Raw genomic sequence first — 20132 nt, 5'->3', positions numbered from 1 at the left:
ATGAGAAAAAGGCCTTCTCTCTCAGACTCCAAAGCATTACCTCATTTTGCCCAAGGGTGGCTCAAATCGAAGCAGAGAAACCGTCTGAACATGGGGAGCACACCCACTAACATGCTGTTTGTTAATGCTGGACCTGCTGAAGACGGTGAGCTCTTGCTTCCACTCCTAATTCCATCCTTGCAATGGGGAGACGTGGCACCATATACTGAAGTGTTTTATTTATTAGATGTGCCAGGTGCTCTGCTAGGCCATCACTCACACACAATCACAAAGTCTCCTGGACAATCCAATGAGGCAGGTATTATGCCCTCCCACTTTTGTACTCATGAGGAGACAGCCGCAGAGGGTGAAATGACTTGCCCAAGACCATACAGTGGCTAGAGAGCAAAGATTAGCACACAACTCCATCTGACCCCAAACCTCCGGCTCTTGGCTGCAAGGAAATGCCCAGACAGACTGAAGTGTCTGGTGCCCTTCAGAGCGGCAGGAAGATGTCCACAGTCTGCCCCACGCCTCCCTTGCTACTTAGCAACATTTCCTTGCTGAGTGTGATCTCCAAATCGGCATCAGCCAGCATCTCCTGGAAGCATCTTAGACTTGTAGAAACTCAGGCCCCGCCCCAGACGTGCTGAGCCAGGATCTGCCCTCTGGAGAGGAAGCCGAGAGGACGGACGTGACCTCCTTCCTCACTGGAACATCTGTGACAGGCCTTTCAGAAGTGCTAGTTATCCTGTGGCAGACTGCACCTCTGAAACCTGTTTCTGTGCCCTTTGTCAAATCTTTGACTTTTAAAGGGTGTTCCTTCTACTTCAGAAGGGGTGTCACTTCTAACTGACCCCTTGAAAGAACAGAAATCTCCATGGGTCCAGCAGGGGAAAGAAGTAAAGGAAGTATTAGAAAGGCTTTGCTGGTAAGCCTAGCCAGCTGCATTTCCTGGCCCGTGGATAGTAGAAGGTAATGCTAAATATTAACACCTAAAAAGATTAGCGGAGATCGTAGGAGGAAGATTTTCATTGCGTTAAAGGTCATTTATTCCCAAATACCTTTGTTTCAAGGGAGACTCAAAGAGTGCTTGAGGAGGGGCCTCATAGTGGAAGTGACAGTGTCTGTAATACACATCAGACCTGGAGTCTAAGTCTCCATTCAACAAACAAGAAAGGTTCTAGCTGCCCTCACAAAAGTGCTTTGCCTTTCCCAGTGTAGTTTTCACTGAGTCAGTCTGACCCAATGGGCTGTATTCCCTCTGGTTCATTTTTGCTCCTAGGCACCCCACCAAACCTCATGGTTCTTCCAAACGTAGGAAGATATATTTTATCTTATGTGTAGTCAGCTGATGGGGAAGGAGGCGCCCTTTCAGGCCCCCCACCATCAGAAGAACATAGCCTCCCTTCTGGTTGGGGAGCCAGTTGTCTGATCATTCCATCTTCTGTGTCCTGATGCAATTTAATTTCTAAAAACAACCCAAGTCTTGAGTCTGAGTCTGGCCCATGTGTGCTTCTTTCAGAGGCTTGTCAAGGGCTTGCTTACATGTGTGCCAGGAGAAGTGGTACATAATTGCCAAAAATTGCAAGTGACTAAATCTCTTTGAGACGCAGTTTCCTTCTCTGAAAAACAACAAAGGGGGTTTGGGAGGAAACCATCTCTGGGGTTCCTGCAAGTTCAAGGACTCTGATCCTGTATGTTGGCACACCAACGAGTTATCTCCACCAGGGAGTGCCTGTAGAACGCAGCCCCTTAACTCTGTCCTCAGACTTTTGGTCTCATTCCCTTTTGACTCTGTAATTTCACACCCAAGAGTACAGTTTGACAAAATACCCAGAGGTCACATGGTGTTCACCACAAAGGTGTTCACCACAAATTTACAAAGGTATTCAACACAAATTTGCAGAAGTGCCGGGGTCCTGCCCCAGCGGGTCCAGGGGTTCCCCAAAGGTGTGGACGGAGTCGGCGAAGAAGGAATGACACGGAGACAGTGTTCAGTTGATCAGCAGCCTAGCCAGGATCTCTAGCCAGGATCTCCAGCCAAGTTCTGGTCTGGATCTCCAGAGAGGTTCTGCTTCGGATCTCCAGCGAGGTTCTGTAGCCATGTTCCCTCGCTAGGTTCTCCAGCCAGGTTCTGTCCAGGCTCTCCAGTCAGGTTCAGTGTCCAGGTTCCAGTCAGGTTCTCCTGCCAATCTCTGTAGTCAGGTTCAGTCCAGGATCCCTTGCCATGTTCTCCCGCTAGGCTCTGTCTCTAGGCTCTGAGGCCAGTCCCTCTCCAGGATCCTCCGGCATGCTCTCTCCAGCGAAGTTCTTCTGTCTCTAGTTCTGTGTTCTAAATTCTGTCTGTTTCTGTCTTGTTACAACTGTATTTATACCAGTTGATTCAATCCTATCAATCTCTATTACAAAGGTTAGGGCGTTTCTTATCTCCATTCCAGGGAGAAAAGATTATGTAGTTTAAGCATGATTGTTTGTAGTTAAAGGGATTAATTACCCGCCTGGCACTTAGTTGAGGGGTTTTATTCCCTCCCTAACTTCAGGGGAAAATCCCTACCTGGGGATTCAACCTTTCTCGGAGAGGTGACTTTGGTTAAAACACAGCGCCAAGAAGGTGAGCAAACATATTAAGAAAAGTATGCCATATATGCCAGGTCCCTTGAAACAGCAAGGATGGACCGGCTCCCGGCAAATTCCCCCTTTTTTATTTTTTAAAAGCAAGCATTAAAAAGAAAAACCTGAAACGCTCTCTTGTATCCATTTTAAGAGTAGGGTTGGCGCTTTCTGCTATTACCTGAGTCCTGATCTATCACCCCAGGGAGAGCTTGCCAATCCTGCACTTTCCCGGGGTGGAAAGGCTGCAGTGAGGTTAAGGATAAGGCTCCTTGGGCCTACCTTCTCCCATGCCTCTACATTTACCTTTCCGGCACCTTTCCTTCCTCAGAAAAGCATGGACGCATTTCTTGTATAAAATGTTCTGTCTGACTGGGAGTAACCTTAATTCCTCTGCTAATAAGCATATATGTTAAAAGATCAATACGGAGTCTTTTTTCTTTAGACTCAGTATGGCACATCTTCTTAATCTAAAGATCAATACAGAGTCTTCTTTCTTTGGACTCAGTATGGCACATCTTCTCAATCTAAGAATCAATACAGAGTCTTCTTTCTTTGGACTCAGTATGGCACATCTTCTCAATCTAAGTTCTGTACTATCCACCTTCTTACCCTACTTATCCTCTATAGGGGGGTCTGTAGCACCCTGGTGGAGTCCTATCCGTCCCGAGTGTGGGGTTCTCAATGGGGGGGGCTTACCTAAGGGAATCCTGTTCCAGGGGTTCCCAAAGGTGTGGACGGATTCGGCGAAGACTATCCACCCTCTTCCTACGGTGGAGTCTGATCCGTCCCGAGTGTGGGGGTTCTCAATGGGGGAGGGGGGCTTACCTAGGGGAATCCTGTTCCAGGGGTTCCCAAAGGTGTGGACGGAGTCGGCGCAGACTATCCACCCTCTTCCTACGGTGGAGTCCTATCCGTCCCGAGTGTGGGGCGCTTACCTAGGGGTCCCTGTTCGGGCGCCATATGCCGGGGTCCAACCCCAGCAGGTCCAGGGGTCCCCAAAGGTGTGGACGGAGTCGGCGAAGAAGGAATGACACGGAGACAGTGTTCAGTTGATCAGCAGCCTAGCCAGGATCTCTAGCCAGGATCTCCAGCCAAGTTCTGGTCTGGATCTCCAGAGAGGTTCTGCTTCGGATCTCCAGCGAGGTTCTGTAGCCATGTTCCCTCGCTAGGTTCTCCAGCCAGGTTCTGTCCAGGCTCTCCAGTCAGGTTCAGTGTCCAGGTTCCAGTCAGGTTCTCCTGCCAATCTCTGTAGTCAGGTTCAGTCCAGGATCCCTTGCCATGTTCTCCCGCTAGGCTCTGTCTCTAGGCTCTGAGGCCAGTCCCTCTCCAGGATCCTCCGGCATGCTCTCTCCAGCGAAGTTCTTCTGTCTCTAGTTCTGTGTTCTAAATTCTGTCTGTTTCTGTCTTGTTACAACTGTATTTATACCAGTTGATTCAATCCTATCAATCTCTATTACAAAGGTTAGGGCGTTTCTTATCTCCATTCCAGGGAGAAAAGATTATGTAGTTTAAGCATGATTGTTCGTAGTTAAAGGGATTAATTACCCGCCTGGCACTTAGTTGAGGGGTTTTATTCCCTCCCTAACTTCAGGGGAAAATCCCTACCTGGGGATTCAACCTTTCTCGGAGAGGTGACTTTGGTTAAAACACAGCGCCAAGAAGGTGAGCAAACATATTAAGAAAAGTATGCCATATATGCCAGGTCCCTTGAAACAGCAAGGATGGACCGGCTCCCGGCACAGAAGAATGGCCAAGGAGTCCATGGCACATCCAGGTGATGGCATATGATTGAGATGACAGAAACATTTTCAAGAATTGTCAATGACATGCAGAATATGTTTGAGCCCCCTGTGAAGGGATTTCCATCTAAAATGGAACTAGAGGATATGAAATGGAGAATCTCAGGTTTCAGGAATACAATTCCACATTACATCATCTAGGAGAACAAACTTCGCTGAGAGACCGATTTCCCGTAAAATGCCTTATTTACAGAAGACCCAGACTTATCTCCTGGCCAATGAACATCTGCCAAAAACCCTTCTTCATTCTCAAGCCAATGAACTTACTGCTTGGACTCCGACTGGATTTCCCCTCTGTCCCCTTTGCCCATGAACACAGCCCTCTACCCCCACACTTACCCTCTACTCCCACGCTTACCCTGTAACTTGCTACAGCATGTGTTTCCTGAATTGCAAGTCCTCTGCTATTCCCAAATCAACTCAATTTCTGGTCACTTGAGTTTTCCTCAGTTTACTTTATTTAGGTTGACACATGGTGTGCTATAGGAAGAACAGGTTAGAAAATCATATATGTAGAAGATCCCAACTGATCCCAATCTGGGATTATACTATGAAAATTCTGAATTTTATGTACATATTTATAAATTTGTCTTTTTTGTTTATATACTTATAAACGATCAGAAAATGGACTTACAGGTGATTTCCCCCCTTCATTACCATTTTCTGTATTTTCTTAGTTTTCTGCAATTACCGGAAGTATGTCTTGTTTTTATAAACCAAAAGAAAGCAAAAGTGTTCTTTCTTCTTAGAAGAAGAATTAAAATAGAACATGTGTGGACCTTCTTATTTGTTGCAAGAGCGCTAATGTGGGTACCCGGCACTATACTAGACATCTTGTACTCATTGGATTTAATTGTCATGGCCATCATAGGTAATCAACAGTGTCTTGCATCATCTAGATATAGATGATGGAGCCTGAGCCCTGTTCTTCCTTGTTTCTTGCAAGTACTGTCGTCTCAGTTTTCTGCTGAGTGTCAGTGGCGTCATCTTCTGCCCACACTTGTGCTGACTCTACAGGGAGAGGGTGACCTCATTTACTCTGAGTACAGTTGGAGAAGGGGAATGGAAATGACAAATGGTGAAGGCTTCAGTTCTAATTTGCTTTTGCTCCACAGCCAGTAGCTACAGCTGGGTTTTCTGCTACCTTTCTTAAAGGCAAACATATCTTGAAGGCAAAATGGTCTTTCAAAAAGACAGACTCTATATTTTAAATGAGGAACACAATGGTTGTTTATAAGTCTGTCTTTGGCTCTTGTAACAGACGCTGTTAGTGCCCCACCCATGTCCTTTGCCTACCTGGAGGACTTCCTATGCCTCTGTTTGAGGACATTCTCTGACCTTGGAGGGTGGGGCTGTTCAGTCCCCTTTAGGGCAGGCCAGAAGTGTCAGTTAATGTCCCAGGAGCAACCTTCAATCATTGAGGAGGGGAAGTTGGTGTATCAGTACCACAACTCACCCCTCAGAGGGACCGTTTTGAGGCATGTACTTGCAGACTCTCAGAGAGTCCTCAGCAGGATTAAGCACCAATTGCCCACAACTGAAACTTGCTATTTAACATCTGCTTTACTGGCTCTCCACTCTCCCCTTCTCCCTTACCCACTCCCTCATGTGGTCCTGAATAAACTACTGGCACCAAAATCCTTGCCTCAGAGTCTGCTTCTGCATTTGAGGGAATCCAGCTAAAAGAACCTCACTCCTTGTGAATCTGACAATGTTCTTGGGCCATTTGGAACAAAAGACATCACCTTCATTCCCTCCAAACTAAGGTGGTATTAGGGATGTTGAGTTCATCTACTGTATCGGTCCTAAAGCATGAAGATGCCCTACATTCCAGTGGTTTGAAACTCTCCAAGTTGGAGGTGCTTAGCACCAGTTAAAACCCCTGGTGCCAGTAAGCAGTGAATTGTTTCCTGTTACTACAAAGAAAGAATACATTCTGGTCACTGGTTGCCAAAAAAAAAAAAAAAAAAAAGACAGAACCTGCCGGGAGCCGGTCCATCCTTGCTGTTTCAAGGGACCTGGCATATATGGCATACGGTTCTTAATATGTTTGCTCACCTTCTTGGCACTGTGTTTTAACCAAGGTCACCTCTCCGAGAAAGGTTGAATCCCCAGGTAGGGATTTTCCCCTGAAGTTAGGGAGGGAATAAAACCCCTCAACTAAGTGCCAGGCGGGTAATTAATCACTTTAACTATGAACAATCATGCTTAAGCTACATAATCTTTACTCCCTGGAATGGAGATAAGAAACGCCCTAACCTTTGTAATAGAGATTGATAGGATTGAATCAACTGGTATAAATACAGATGTAACAAGACAGCAAGACACAGAAGTTAGAAGTCAGAACTCAGAAGACAGAACCTACACAGAACCTACAGACAGAAGAACTTCGCTGGAGAGAACATGGCAAAAGATCCTGGACTGAGCCTGACTACAGAAATATGGCAAGAGAACCTGACTAAAACCTGGTGACCGAACCTGGCTGGAGATCTCAGACAGAACCTGGCTGGAGAACCTAGCGAGGGAACATGGCTACAGAACCTGGCTGGAGATCCTAAGCAGAACCTCTCTGGAGATCCAGACCAGAACTTGGCTGGAGATCCTGGCTGGAGATCCTGGCTAGGCTGCTGATCAACTGAACACTGTCTCCGTGTCATTCCTTCTTCGCCGACTCCGTCCACACCTTTGGGGACCCCTGGACCCGCTGGGGCTGGACCCCGGCATCTGGCGCCCGAACAGGGAGAGCCTGGACGGAGCCTGGCTGGAGAGCCTAGTGAGGGAACATGGCCACAGAACTTCCCTGGAGATCCAAAGCAGAACCTCTTTGGAGATCGAGACCAGAACTTGGCTGGAGATCCTGGCTAGGCTGCTGATCAACTGAACGCTGTCTCCGTGTCATTCCTTCCTCGCCGACTCCGTCCACACCTTTGGGGACCCCTGGACCTGCTGGGGTTGGACCCCAGCAAGAACCCATTTTATTTCCCTAAAACTATGAAGACGTTGCCCCCCAGGCAAGTGAGCTTTTAAATTATTGTACCCTGCCCTAACTGGTTTGGCTCAGTGGATAGAGCGTAGGCCTGCGGACTGAAGGGTCCCAGGTTCAATTCCGGTCAAGGGCATGTACCTTGGTTGCGGGCACATCCCCAGTAGGAGGTATGCAGCAGGCAGCTGATCGATGTTTCTCTTTCATCGATGTTTCTAACTCTCTATCCCTCTCCCTTCCTCTCCGTAAAAAATCAATAAAATATATTTAAAAATAAATAAATAAATTATTGTACCCTAAAAATAACATTCTCATTCCCAAATGGGTTATAGAAATTGAAATGGTAGCGGCTATGCTGGCCACAGGGAGCTTGCCAATTGGTCTGCAATGGCAGAGGTGGAGGAGACACTGAAGCGACGTCAGAGCCAGAAGGAATGCAGGGAATCACTGTGGTGAACACAGAAGGCATTCCCATTAAGAGGACCATGGACAATCCCACCACCATACAGTACGCCAACCTCATGCACAACTTCATCTTGAAGACCCAGAGTACTGTGTGAGAAGTTGACCCCCAGAATGACCTCACCTTCCTTTGAATTTACTCCAAGAAAAATGAAATTATAGTTGCACCAGATAAAGGCTATTTCCTGTATTGTGATTCAGAATCCAACTGAATATCAACCAAAGAACTTGTATACATATATGCATAACCCATGGACACAGACAATAGGGTGATGAAGACCTGGTCGGGGGGCAGGGAGGGCTAGAAGGGGTCAATGGGGGAAAAAGGAGGACATATGTAATACTTTCAACAATGAAGATTTTAAAAAAGAAGAAGAAAAGAATCCAACTGAATAAGCCACTCTCTTGGCTCCACACGTCATTCCTTAATTTAATGTCCCCCAAGAATAATAGTGTTAATCATGTCAACCAACTGGCAGGTGGAAATCACGTTAGAGTCCATGCAGACCAATTCAGTGACCAAGTGGGATGCAGCACCACCCCATCCCACTAGTCACCCCTCTGCTGGCCATTTGCCCCTGAGACCCTAGGAGGGCCTTCTTTCCTCAAGTCCAGGTTTTGGAGCAAGAGCTTATGAGAAGCCTATAGCCTGCTTCCTTCTGACCTTCAGTTCACTTTGTTGCCCTCGGAAAAGGTTGTTTTTCTTTAACTAAAAATAGCTGAAACTTGAAGAAGAAGAAAAAATTGAAATGGTGGGTTATTTTCATCCACCCCCAGAGCAGCTGCTCAGGAACTCTGAATGCTGGAGGGAATTATGCAATGACTTGGTGCTGTCTTTGACTTGGCAAAGCAAATCATTGTTCTGTGATGGGCTTTCAAGGTAATGCAATAGGACATTTGAGGTTCTATGCAGGAAGGGAAGAAAAGTGATTAAGACTAGGACAGATGAAGAGAGGAGTAGGTGTCTGCATTACATGCAGGGCCTATCTACCTTCCTGCTCACCTTCGGGAGCCTCCTGCCCACCATGCTCAGGAAGGCCCTGCTCCTCTCTGCCCTGTTCTCCTTGTCTGTGATTTCCTATACTACCTCTAGGACAGATCATTGACCTAGAGTTAACCACTGACTTCATACTGTCAACCACTGATCTAGGGTTGACCACTGACCATGAGAATTCGCTGACAGGTGTCTGGAGAATACACAGGCTTTTGAACTGTCTTCTGATGTGGAGTCAAGCATCCCCAGCTTTGTAGAAGAAGCCACGGAGGCCACAGTCGATTGCAATTCAATTCACACAGAGTTTTTGAGTGAAGATTATTGCAGATGCCATTGCTGTTCATCATGACTAGAGCACTAAACCAGCCCAGCACCTCCACAGGAAGCCACACGTTCTCAATGCTTGTTTAAAATGAAGCAAATTCTCCATTAGCTGTGATCATTACTCTGCAGCCCACCACTTTCTAATAGTCTGAGCTTCTGAACAAGCCTATCATTACAATATAGGAGACTGTGTAATTGTAGAAAACTATAGAGAACATGGAATATACCTACCCAGTTGAGGAGAAATTCAGAGTAAAGGGAATTGTACATAGACAGGGGAAAGGCATTTCTTAACTATTTCCCATTTAATATGGGATCAATAAATGTTCATTTGAATTGAAAAAAAAAAGACTGGATGAAACTAGGGCTTTGTGAGACCTAAGAATATTTTCCAAACAACAGGGATGATTGATAATTAATATTTGTATTATGCTTTCTACCTTACAAAGCCCTTCCATAGACTTAGCCTTACTCAATCCATAACAGCCCTGTAAGTATTTAACCCATCCATGTATAGATGAGGAAACTAAGGCTCAGAGAGGTCAAGTAATATTCTGCAGTGAACCCTGTCAATATAGCTGAATGTCAGTTGCCACGTGACATCACTCTTGGTAGTTTTCTTATAATCAAGACGACAAAGAAATATCTCTGTATGCATACCCCTAACAAAAAATGGGAAAATTAAATACATATCACAATGCTATGTATTGAAAGAAAATTATGAGAGCAGTGTCCATTGTGGAAGAATACTTCTAAATGTTTAATGTGCACAGTATGTGTATATCAAAAGATGAGAATGTAACATGTTATTCTAAAGTGGCCCATAGGAAGAGTTACCATGGGTATAGAGCAAAAAGGCCTGCTGAAAAACTTATTCCCTGAAAAAAATGGGGTTTAGCTCAGTTGGTTAGAGCATCATCCCAATATGTCAACTTTGCGCATACAAGAATCAACCAATAAATGCATAAATAAGTGGAACAACAAATCAACGTTAAGTAGTGGTCCCAAATTACACAGATAGTAAGTGGAGGAGTGAGGATTCAACCCAGATAGTTTGACCCTAAACTCCAAGCTATCCACCACTGTCTTCTCCTTGAGAGCGATAGGTTAAATGGATAAACTAATCTATACCAACAGTAATTTGTTATCTAATACTAGTTTATTATTTCTTCAGGAAACATAAGACCATAATTCATTATATGTTTAGAGGGCCCTGAAGAAATGAATCTAATGGAGAAATTTTGCCCTTATTACAAGCCACTGCAGATATAATTTGAAAGTGATATTTTTTCTCATGCCCGTCAGATCACACTCTAACTTCAAGGAAGGCCAAAGGTTCAGCAAACTGAAAACTTATAAAGAGAAATTTTTTGGGGAAAAAAATACTCTTTTGACCATGTGTACTCCACATAGGGAGCACGCATATTGGATGGCAATCAATGAAAACACAAATATCACTTTAGGACTTTCTTACCCTTAAAGGTTTGAAGAAACTTGGCTTAAATTCCCCTTCATGAGGATGGGCAGCTCCAGTACCTGCCCAGGATTTTAGACTCCACTTCCTGGTGCTTGTTTGGATTCTGGTCCCAAACAAGCAGTTCTGTTGTCTCCGTGTCAGGTCTAGATACAAAACTCCACCTTCTTAGTGGTTCCTGCAAAAATATCAACGAGACCAAGCATGTGATCTTTTCTGTTTTTACTAAAGATTTTAAGACACAGAGGAAAGGATCACATCACAGATTATGCAGCCACTTCCATCTCCTGAGGCCCCAATCCGTTCCTCAGGTCACACCTCTTTCAAAAATCCTTACACTCTCTACACATGGAGTACTGGGTGGGCAGTCCCCCAGCTCTGGCTGCTTCTCTCAAGAGGAACAATCCTATGAAGCCACCTGTTTCTCTAGCTTTCAGCCAACCTTTCCCCTAGAATTCTGATAAATACAAATTTTAAAATTTTGTTACAGTAAGAAATATTCAAGAAAATGATGAGCTAAGACAGTGGTTTTCAACCTTCTGGCCCTTTAAATATAGTTCCTCATGTTGTGACCCAACCATAAAATTATTTTCGTTGCTACTTCATAACTGTAATGCAGTACCACCCCATCCTTTCCTCTCTGAAATCAATAAAAATATATATTTTAAAAAAGAATATGAAAGGCTTTTCTTTTAAAATATAATTTTATTGAAAGGTGAATTTCATTCTTTGCAGATGTATGTTTATACATACAATTGTTTTGTGTGTTTTATTTTTTAAAATATACATTTTTTTTATTTCAAAGAGGAAGGGGGAGGGAAAGAGAGATAGAAACATCAATGATGAGAGAGAATCACTGATCAGCTGCCTCCTGCACGCCCCACACTGGGGATTGAGCCCACAACCCAGGCATGTGCCCTGGACCGGGAATCAAGCCGTGACCCCCTGGTTCATCGGTCCACCCTCAACCTCCGAGCCATGCCGGCTGGGCACCTTTCATATTCTTTAGTAACTTTTTTGTGTGTGCTCTAAACACGTTCATTTTAAAATGTCTAAGACACACACAAAAAATACTTTAACCCTTAGTAGGTAGTCAGAGAGACTAACCAAATATAGTAAAATAAGAGACAAAACTCCTTGATTGCAATTTAATGATGATAGAAGGGTCAGGTTAGATGTAAAATACTTTGTTCTTATTTTGAGAGGTTTTTAGGTAATCATGAGACAGGACAAATCATTTTACACTCCTGCCTCTGTGTTCATATCTAGGGGCTCAACTATGAAGTTCCTTCCAACTCTAATGTTTTACGAGATCCTGGGACTCTAAGCTCTTTGTGAGAGTTTGGAGCTCTGATCGGCTTGCCAGGAGTGACCTGCTCCTGGCAAAAGTTAAAAGCAGTCTCCTATCAGCTGGAGAGAATTAAGCAGGGAATGCTCAGGATACAGAGGACAATGTGGAAAGGAAACTGACACCTAGACTTGGCAGGCCAATTAGGAGCCAGTAGGAGCAGTGAGAGGAGGGATGCTGAGAATGTTAGTCCTGCAGATGAGATAACTGTTCTGCTCTCTTGGACAACAGCAATGTTTAGGGAACAAGTATATCTACTTTGTTCTTAAGTATTGGGATATTTTGAATTCTACGTTATATGTATATCTCTTTACCTGTAGTAAAAATTGATGGTAATTAAAATATATACTATCAATTCAACAGTTGCATATGTGTTTGAAATGACTAGAATAATGGTATTATAGTTATATTTTTAAAGAAAAAGTCTTTATTTTTAAAATATAGGCATTGAAATGTTTATGGATGAAATGATACCATGCCTAGAACTTGCTTTAAGATAATTCAGAGAAGGAGGGTGATAGTGGAAGTCAAACTAACATAAGATCGGCCATGTGCTGTTAACTACTGGAGCTGAGTGACGGGTACGTGGGGTTCATTATACCATCTCCCTATTGTACTGCATGTTTGAAATTTTCCATACTAAAAAAGGGCAAAAATAATAGTAAAATAAAATGCTTCATGGGCTAATTTCTTTTCTCAATTAGCGATATACTTGCAGAAATTCTACCCCCTTTGACTTAGGCCTACCACTTGCCTGGGGCATCTCTTTAATATGTGCCCCAATGCTTGCCATGCTATAATAATCTTTTAAGTCAATGAAGTTGCTTTCATAATGATAGGATTGTAAAAAAATTTTAAAGAAAATTAGAATTTTCATCTTTTTCAGGAAAGGATACTATCAGGGTCTCCCATATTGGATGGACCGGTGAATCATTTCTTTTAGAAAAATGGAACTTAGATTTGTAAAGCACCAACAATATGTCAGGTACTGCTTGAGTACACTATTTTTTATTTAACAAAATTGATTTAATTAGAAATACATCATATTATGTCCATCTTAGAGATGAGGAAGCTTGACCTTCCTGAAATCCCATTGCTAACATGTTTGGGGCCAGGATGCCAGTCGATGGGTGGATAAATCCAAAGCCTGTGCTCTTTCTGCTGCATAACCTCGGTTTGTCGCTCAGCAGTATGAAAACCCACCTGGAAGCTTTTAGAGGTGCAGACTCTCAAGCCCCACCCCCAGTCCTACTAAATTAGAATCAGCATTTTAACAAAGTTCCCATGGAATTCATTTGTACATTTAAACCATTTAAAATTGAGAAACGCTTCTCTACAAAACACCGTATAAGATTATCTCAAATAATAATAGACATTTCCGCTAACATTTATATGGTCCTTACTATATGTCAGATTTTGTTTAGTCCTCACAACTCTAGTAGCGTTGACAGATAGTCAGCCTACAGAATTTGAATAACTCCAAGGTCACAAAGTTACTAAGTGGCAGAATTTAGATTTGAACTCAGATTGGTCTGATTCTAGAGCCTGGACCCATTACCCCATGTACCTCACTTCAAACATTGAATCCAAACATTTTATTTACTCTAAATGATGCAAATTAGTTGTCTAGATCACTCAATTTTTCATTAATATTGTTTAATCTAATACTTAGGTCTGATAGTGTGGACAGGGTCTCAAATGTCACACTCAATATAATAGTGCTGCTATTTAAAACACATTTCAAAACCATGAGATCATATAGCCAATATACTTCTTAGACGGGAGCCAATGTATCCAAATATATCATGGTGAAAATTCTAGTAGGTTTTCTGGCTGTTGCGCATTTAACAAAGGGTGAAGTGAAATATAAGATGAGCTTGACTCCTCAAAACAACCCTGGGATTTACTGAGGAAGGATTAGAAAGGATGCTCTGCTTTTCTATTTCATTTTTACATTCCAAGGCAACTCTAACTTTTTGTTTCCTAGTAGTAAAATGTTTAAGATCATTAGAATCTGCTCAAACACCTTCAAATAAACAACTCTTTTATTTTATATGGTGTAAAATAACTGATTCGTTTTGCTTATAAGAAATTTCCCACTGGGCAACTCTTTTGTACTCTTTCCCATGTGAAGAAAAAAACAAAACATAATGTTTTTGTTGGTGCAGAATATAGTAGTTCATAATTTCCTGCAGTTCATAATTCTAGGCTTACTTTTAGTAAAAGCGGTAAGAAACTATAATTAACTCTAGACTAACAGTAGACTGAATTATTATAAATATGAAATCACCTGCAGCTACAAAAGAAAGCACATTTCTAAAAATACCAGGGAAGTTCCTATTTTTTCTACTTTGCCTCATATAGGGCTGCCAAAGCAGAAAAACTGGATGACTTTTATGACCGAGTATTGGCATATCTCAATTTATAAAATCAATTATTAGATATCTTCTCCTTTAGGAAGTAAGGAGGTTGGCAGAGTGTATAACACTGGAAATCTAAGAAGTAAGGTGCATTAAAGTCACAGGTTTTTTTTAAAAGGTAATGGATTTGAACTTCAGAGTATTTGATTACAAGGAAATGAGATCCTCCAAAAATACATACCCAGCTAACAATACATTAATCAGCGAACCTTTATCTTTCTTCTTTTTAGTGGTAAAGAACAGATTAAAACAATGACACCAAGTATTCTAAAAATCCTATCTATTCTGTATTTTAAAATGTATAAGTAGATAATTAAAACACACTGATGAAGAATAAATATTCTTCTAGCCTATAAAATAGTCTCTTTGTTTTCCCTGTGCATTTTCCTGGTTGTCTATTCAAGCTTCTGTGAATGTAAATTGATTTATAGGTTGTTACCCTTCCAATCATCACTTATTTCCTAGGAATGAATTATTTATAGTATGGTGGTAGATTCAGCCTGAAATAAAAAGACAATTCAAAGTATTACTTTATCTAGAAAGTTAAAAAATATTCAGGGTGTATTTTTCAATGATGTATATTTAAGCAAATACAAATTTTTTTCTTTGTAAAATTTAATCCTAAAGTATGCTTGCACACAAACGCACACATATGCATACACAGGGATTGATTTTTTAAGAAGGCGGTGGGGGTGAATTTCATCTTAGACCTACAAATAGAGATTTTCTTTCTAGTGTTTTCTATGAAGGGAAAACACTCCTTGCTTATTTCCTTTTCTTTTGGTTTTGGCTTTTCAGCTGGCATTTATATCCACTGTGATTGCCAGCATTTGGCACAGTGGGTGAAGCAAATCTTATCTGAAAATCTGCTGGAGGCGGCCTGTGGGAGCTGGTACAACAGGAAGCAGCTCCAGGGGGTGGCTGCCTTGTCCTAGTTCTCAAACACAGAAGGAAACATCCCCAATGGAAAGAGGAAGTGGTCTCTACCCCCCATTTCACCCCTCCAGAAAGTTCCCCTCCCACGCCAGTTTTCTACAGAGCTCTGTGCCTGTCAAATGATCACTTTTCTTGAGATAAAGAAATGGCTAAGTGTGGCCTTCAGGAAGCTGATGCGTAAGATGAGAGAGAGAGAGAGAGAGAGAGAGAGAGAGAGAGAGAGAGAGAGAGAGAGAAATAGGTAACTCCCAGCAGATAGAAAGCTGCAGAGAGGAGGAGCTGTCTTTTCTGGCTAGCATTCCATTTCCCACTTCCAGGCCCTGAGGCTCAGCTAAATCAGACACAAAACTGAAAAAGACATCTGGGGTACACCGCTGGGCATCTCAGCAGGATCTAAGCACTTCTTTATGAAAGCAAGATACTATTATTAATAAACCTAAGGAAACCCAGAGCCTCCAATAAAAAAATCTGTGTTCATATCACCTGTTAACGTATCAAGAGAATGTATATTTTAGAAGGATTTATATTAAAAAATAGTTAAAATATTGTAAATGAGAGCTTTCAGGTGTTGGAGTGAAGAATTTTTTTGTACCCACTTTTAAAACACACACACACACACACACACACACAGAAGCACATGCATCATAATCATCATACTCATCATTACCATTATGAAATTTTAGAACCCTGGTGACAAGGAGTAAGTCTGTTCATTCATTCATACCTTCGACAAAACATTACTAAATGCCTGCTTATGTTCCAGGCACAAAGCGCTTGGGGTATATTAATGAAGCCCTCACAGAGCTTAAATTCTAATAAACAAGTAAATTCTATACCATGTTAGAAGGCAATAAATGTTATGGAAAACAAAAAGGCAAGCAAGATATGAAGAATCTGTAATTCCAGGGATAAAGGTTCAAGTTGGAGTGTTAAATGGAGTGGTCAGGTTAGACCTCACCAAGAAGCTGAGAACTGAGCAAAAACATTGCAGGAGGAGAGGGAGTTAGCTCAACAGATTTTCAGGTAAGACTTGCTTCACCAAATGCTGGCGATCGCAGTTTATATAAATGCCCACTGAAAAGCCAAAACCAAAAGAAAAGGAAATAAACGAGTGTTTCCCTTCACAGAAAACACTAGAAAGAAAATCTCTATTTGTATGTTTAAAGAACAACAGCGGGGCCAATATGGCTGGATAGGAGAAATTGAGGGAGAAAGTGGAGCAGAAAAATTCAGAGAGCCATTGGGTCCAGATCCTGTACAGCCTATGGGGCACTTTAGCTTTTACTCTGATTAAAATGAGGAGCCACTGTAGGTTCTGGATAGAGGAGTTACATGATCTGGATTATATTTTTAAAGATTCCTCTAGCTGCCATGTTGAAGAGCCTTTTACAGTAATATAGGCAAGAAATGATAGCCCAGACCCGGGTGGTATCAGTGGATGAATGATAAAAAATTGGATTGTGGGTATATTTTGAAGGTAGAGACTATAGGATTCCAAATGGATTCTATGTGGGAGGTGAGAGAGATGCTCACGCAACATAGCGTTGCTACCTACTGGGAAAGGCAGTGGGTAAAGGAGCTTTTGCGGGGATAAAAAGAAGTTCAGTTCGGAGCATGCCGAGTTTGAGACACTAAGAGACATCCAAGTGGAGATGTGGAATAAGCAGCTGGATGTATTAATCTGGAGTTCCAGATGGAGCTCTGGGCTGGAGAGATAAATTTGGGAGTTTTGACGGAGACTTGACTTGGGGTGGTAACATACAATACAGTGTACAGATGATGTGTTGTAGAACTGTGCACATGAAATCTTATAATTTTGTTGACTAGTGTCACCCCTATAAATTTAATAAAAAAATAATATAAATTTGGGAGTTTTATCATAGAGATGAAATTTAAAGTAATAAGACTAGATGAGCCCTAATCAGTTTTGCTCAGTGGATAGAGCCTTGGCCTGCAGACTCAAGGGTCCCAGGTTCGATTCCGGTCAAGGGCATGCACCTTGGTTGCAGGCACATCCCCAATGGGGGTTGTACAGGAGGTAGCTGATCGATGTTTCTAACTCTCTATCCCTCTCCCTTCCTCTCTGTAAAAAAAAAAAAAGAAAGAAAAAAAAATCAATAAAATATATTAAAAAAAAAAAAAGACTAGATGAGGTCACCGAAGGATTAAATGTAGATACAGAAGAGGAACAAAGGCTGAGTGAGCCCTGGAGTCCTTTAACTTTAATTGATCAGGAAAATGAGGAAATGGTGAAGGAGACTGGGAAGGAGCAGCTAGTGAGGCAGGAAGAGAACTTCAAGAGAATATGGTGACCTGGAAGCCAAGTGAAGAAGGGGTGATCAACAGTATCTTGTGCTGCTGAGAGGCCAAGAGAGACAAGGATGGAGAATTTACCATTAGATTTAGCAACAAGGAGGTCACTGACAACAAGAATAAGGGCAGTTTCTGTGGCATCATAGGGGAAAAGTCTGATTGAAGTGGGTGATAAGGGCAAGGGGGGAGAAAATTGAAGATAGTCAATAAAGACAACTATTTTAAAAAGTTCTGCTGTTAAAGGGAGTGGGGAAAATGTAGCAGTAACTAGTTAAGGAGTAGGGTTAAGAGAAAAAAATTTTTTTTAAGATGGGAGAATTAATAGCATATTTGTATGCTAATGGAAATGAGTCAGTGGAGATCAATAAATGATTATATAGAGAAAGAAGGGGAAGAATTGTTGGAGCAATGTCCTTGAGTTGAGGACAGGAGACGGAATTTAGTGCAAAAATGGAGGGATTGTTTTCAGTGTAAGAGTATGGATTATTCTTTTACTTATTATTATTTTTATTGATTTCAGAGAGGAAGAGAGAGAGAGAGAGAGAGAGAGAGAGAGAGAGAGAGAGAGAAACATCAATGATGAGAGAGAATCATTGATCAGCTGCTTCCTGCACGCCCCACACTGGGGATCGAGCCCATAACCCTGGGCATGTACCCGGGAATTGAACTGTGACCTCCTGGTTCATAGGTTGATGCTCAACCACTGAACCACGCTGGCTGGGCTCTTGCCAGCTGTCTTAATGGAATAATGCTGGATAGGGATATTATAAAATCACAAGGAATACAACTTTGACCTCAATATAAGCAGGTAGCTGGGCATCTAGAAGTCATGGGGCATTAGCGGCCTGACACTGTTATAAAATTAATACTTCCCAGAATAAGTAAATATGATATGGAACTGACAACTCTGTATGTAAACAAAATTGAGGGGGAAATGCTTAGGAAAAAAGATGACTGAGGGAATAAAGTATACACAGTGCATGGACTCTGAGGGGCCAAGTGCAGTATACAGTTCTTTACAACAGTGACTTCAAGTCCTAGCTCCCCCCCCCCCGGGAGTCCCCATCCTGCCTGTCACCATAGAAAGCCTGGGTTTCCAAGACAGGGTTCTGGTTCCTCTCCTAATCATACAAACAAACAAACAAAAAATGAAGCGTTTTAGCTGCAGGAGTTCATTGGGCCCTTCAGTTCCAGGGTTTGGTCAGATATTACTGGTTTGAAAGGTACACATCAGTTATTAATCATAAACATGTATTGAACACTTACAATGTGTCAGTCACTGGTCTGAGCCATTTTACCGGAATCCTCTTAATCTTCCTAACAATTCTAGGTCCTTCTTATCCCCATCGTACAGCTAAGGAAACCGAGACTCAGCGAGGTTAAGGGACTTGTCTAAGGTTACATGGCCAGTAACTGATTGAGCTAAGCCTGAACTCTGATTTGCCAGCTTCCAAAGCCTTTCAGGCTAACCGCAGTGTTAATGTACAGCAAGCAGCCTCTAGCTGTGGATTGTCTCACTAGCCTAACGGAACTGATGAGGTCATATATTACCAGGTGATCTTCAATTGCAAGTTGACGGTGAAAATGCACAAAGGCCAGATTATTTTAAGCAACTGCTCTGACAAGGTGTCCTAGAATAGAGCCTTTGACCGACAACTCTTTCTGGACATGGGGCTCGACATTCAAGTATTTTTAACCAGTAAAGTTTCGATCGAAAGGGGGTTATTTTACATCTGTTTTAGGTTACTTTTTTTTCCATCTGTGTATTCCCGGTACCAACTGCGCCTGCCATTGTAAGTGTTGAATAAAACGTCTGTTGACTGGATGGATGGAAGAATAACTCACCTAGTGGATCTTTTCAAATCTCATCAGGAGCGTCTCCTGCAAAAATCCTGGCCATTAAAACAAGTCTCGCCAACACTTTTTTTTTTGGTCATGCAGCTGCTTAGGAGCTGGGGGAATCTGCTCCTGATGGGGGGACAAAGGTTTGAGGAACACGTTGCCACCTGAGAAGGCGGAGAGCCCAGAAACCGGGGGCCAAAACAACACTGCAGACCCCGGGCTACACCACGGCGGCCTCTTTTGCAGCGGAGCGGCCGTTTCCCGGTAGGCGCCGGTGAAGCCCTGGTGTAGGCTGGGAACCAGGCGCTGAGCCTGAACGGTGGGACGGCAATGGCAGCGCAGGAATCCCACGCCGGCTGCGGGGTTGGTGGACCCAACTGAAGAATGGGAGGGAGCACTGTTCACCTGACACACCCCACTCCGCCCTGATGCAGCCCTGGGCTGCGAGCGGGGAGGCGCGAAGCAGTTCAACGTGCTGAGCTCAGCGGAGCCGGGCTGCAGCACCGATCGGGCTCCTCGGCCGTACGCGGCGCACGCGCAGGCGCACGCACATCCCCCTCTGCGCCCGCCAGCCTGTGGCGCACGCGCAGTCCGTGCTCGCACCCTCCCTTCAGTCCCTGCAGAGCTCGGACTCCGCCCCCA

At 43.0% G+C, this 20132-nt stretch overlaps 1 long non-coding RNA gene and 1 pseudogene across 1 annotated transcript; one reads left to right on the top strand and one right to left on the bottom strand.

Moving 5' to 3' along the window:
• Positions 1-870: 870 nt before the first annotated feature.
• Positions 871-20047, bottom strand: LOC132215642 (uncharacterized). Its single transcript, XR_009448571.1, has 4 exons — positions 19494-20047; positions 10632-10809; positions 4753-4874; positions 871-1604 (listed from the first exon to the last, which is right to left on the bottom strand). It is a non-coding gene; the product is annotated as an uncharacterized LOC132215642 (long non-coding RNA).
• Positions 7765-9182, top strand: LOC132215334 (dynein light chain roadblock-type 1-like; annotated as a pseudogene).
• Positions 20048-20132: the final 85 nt, after the last annotated feature.

The sequence above is a fragment of the Myotis daubentonii genome, chromosome 14, assembly GCF_963259705.1.
Source record: "Myotis daubentonii chromosome 14, mMyoDau2.1, whole genome shotgun sequence".
Lineage (NCBI taxonomy): Eukaryota > Metazoa > Chordata > Mammalia > Chiroptera > Vespertilionidae > Myotis > Myotis daubentonii.
This window is presented reverse-complemented; position numbering and strand designations above follow the sequence as displayed.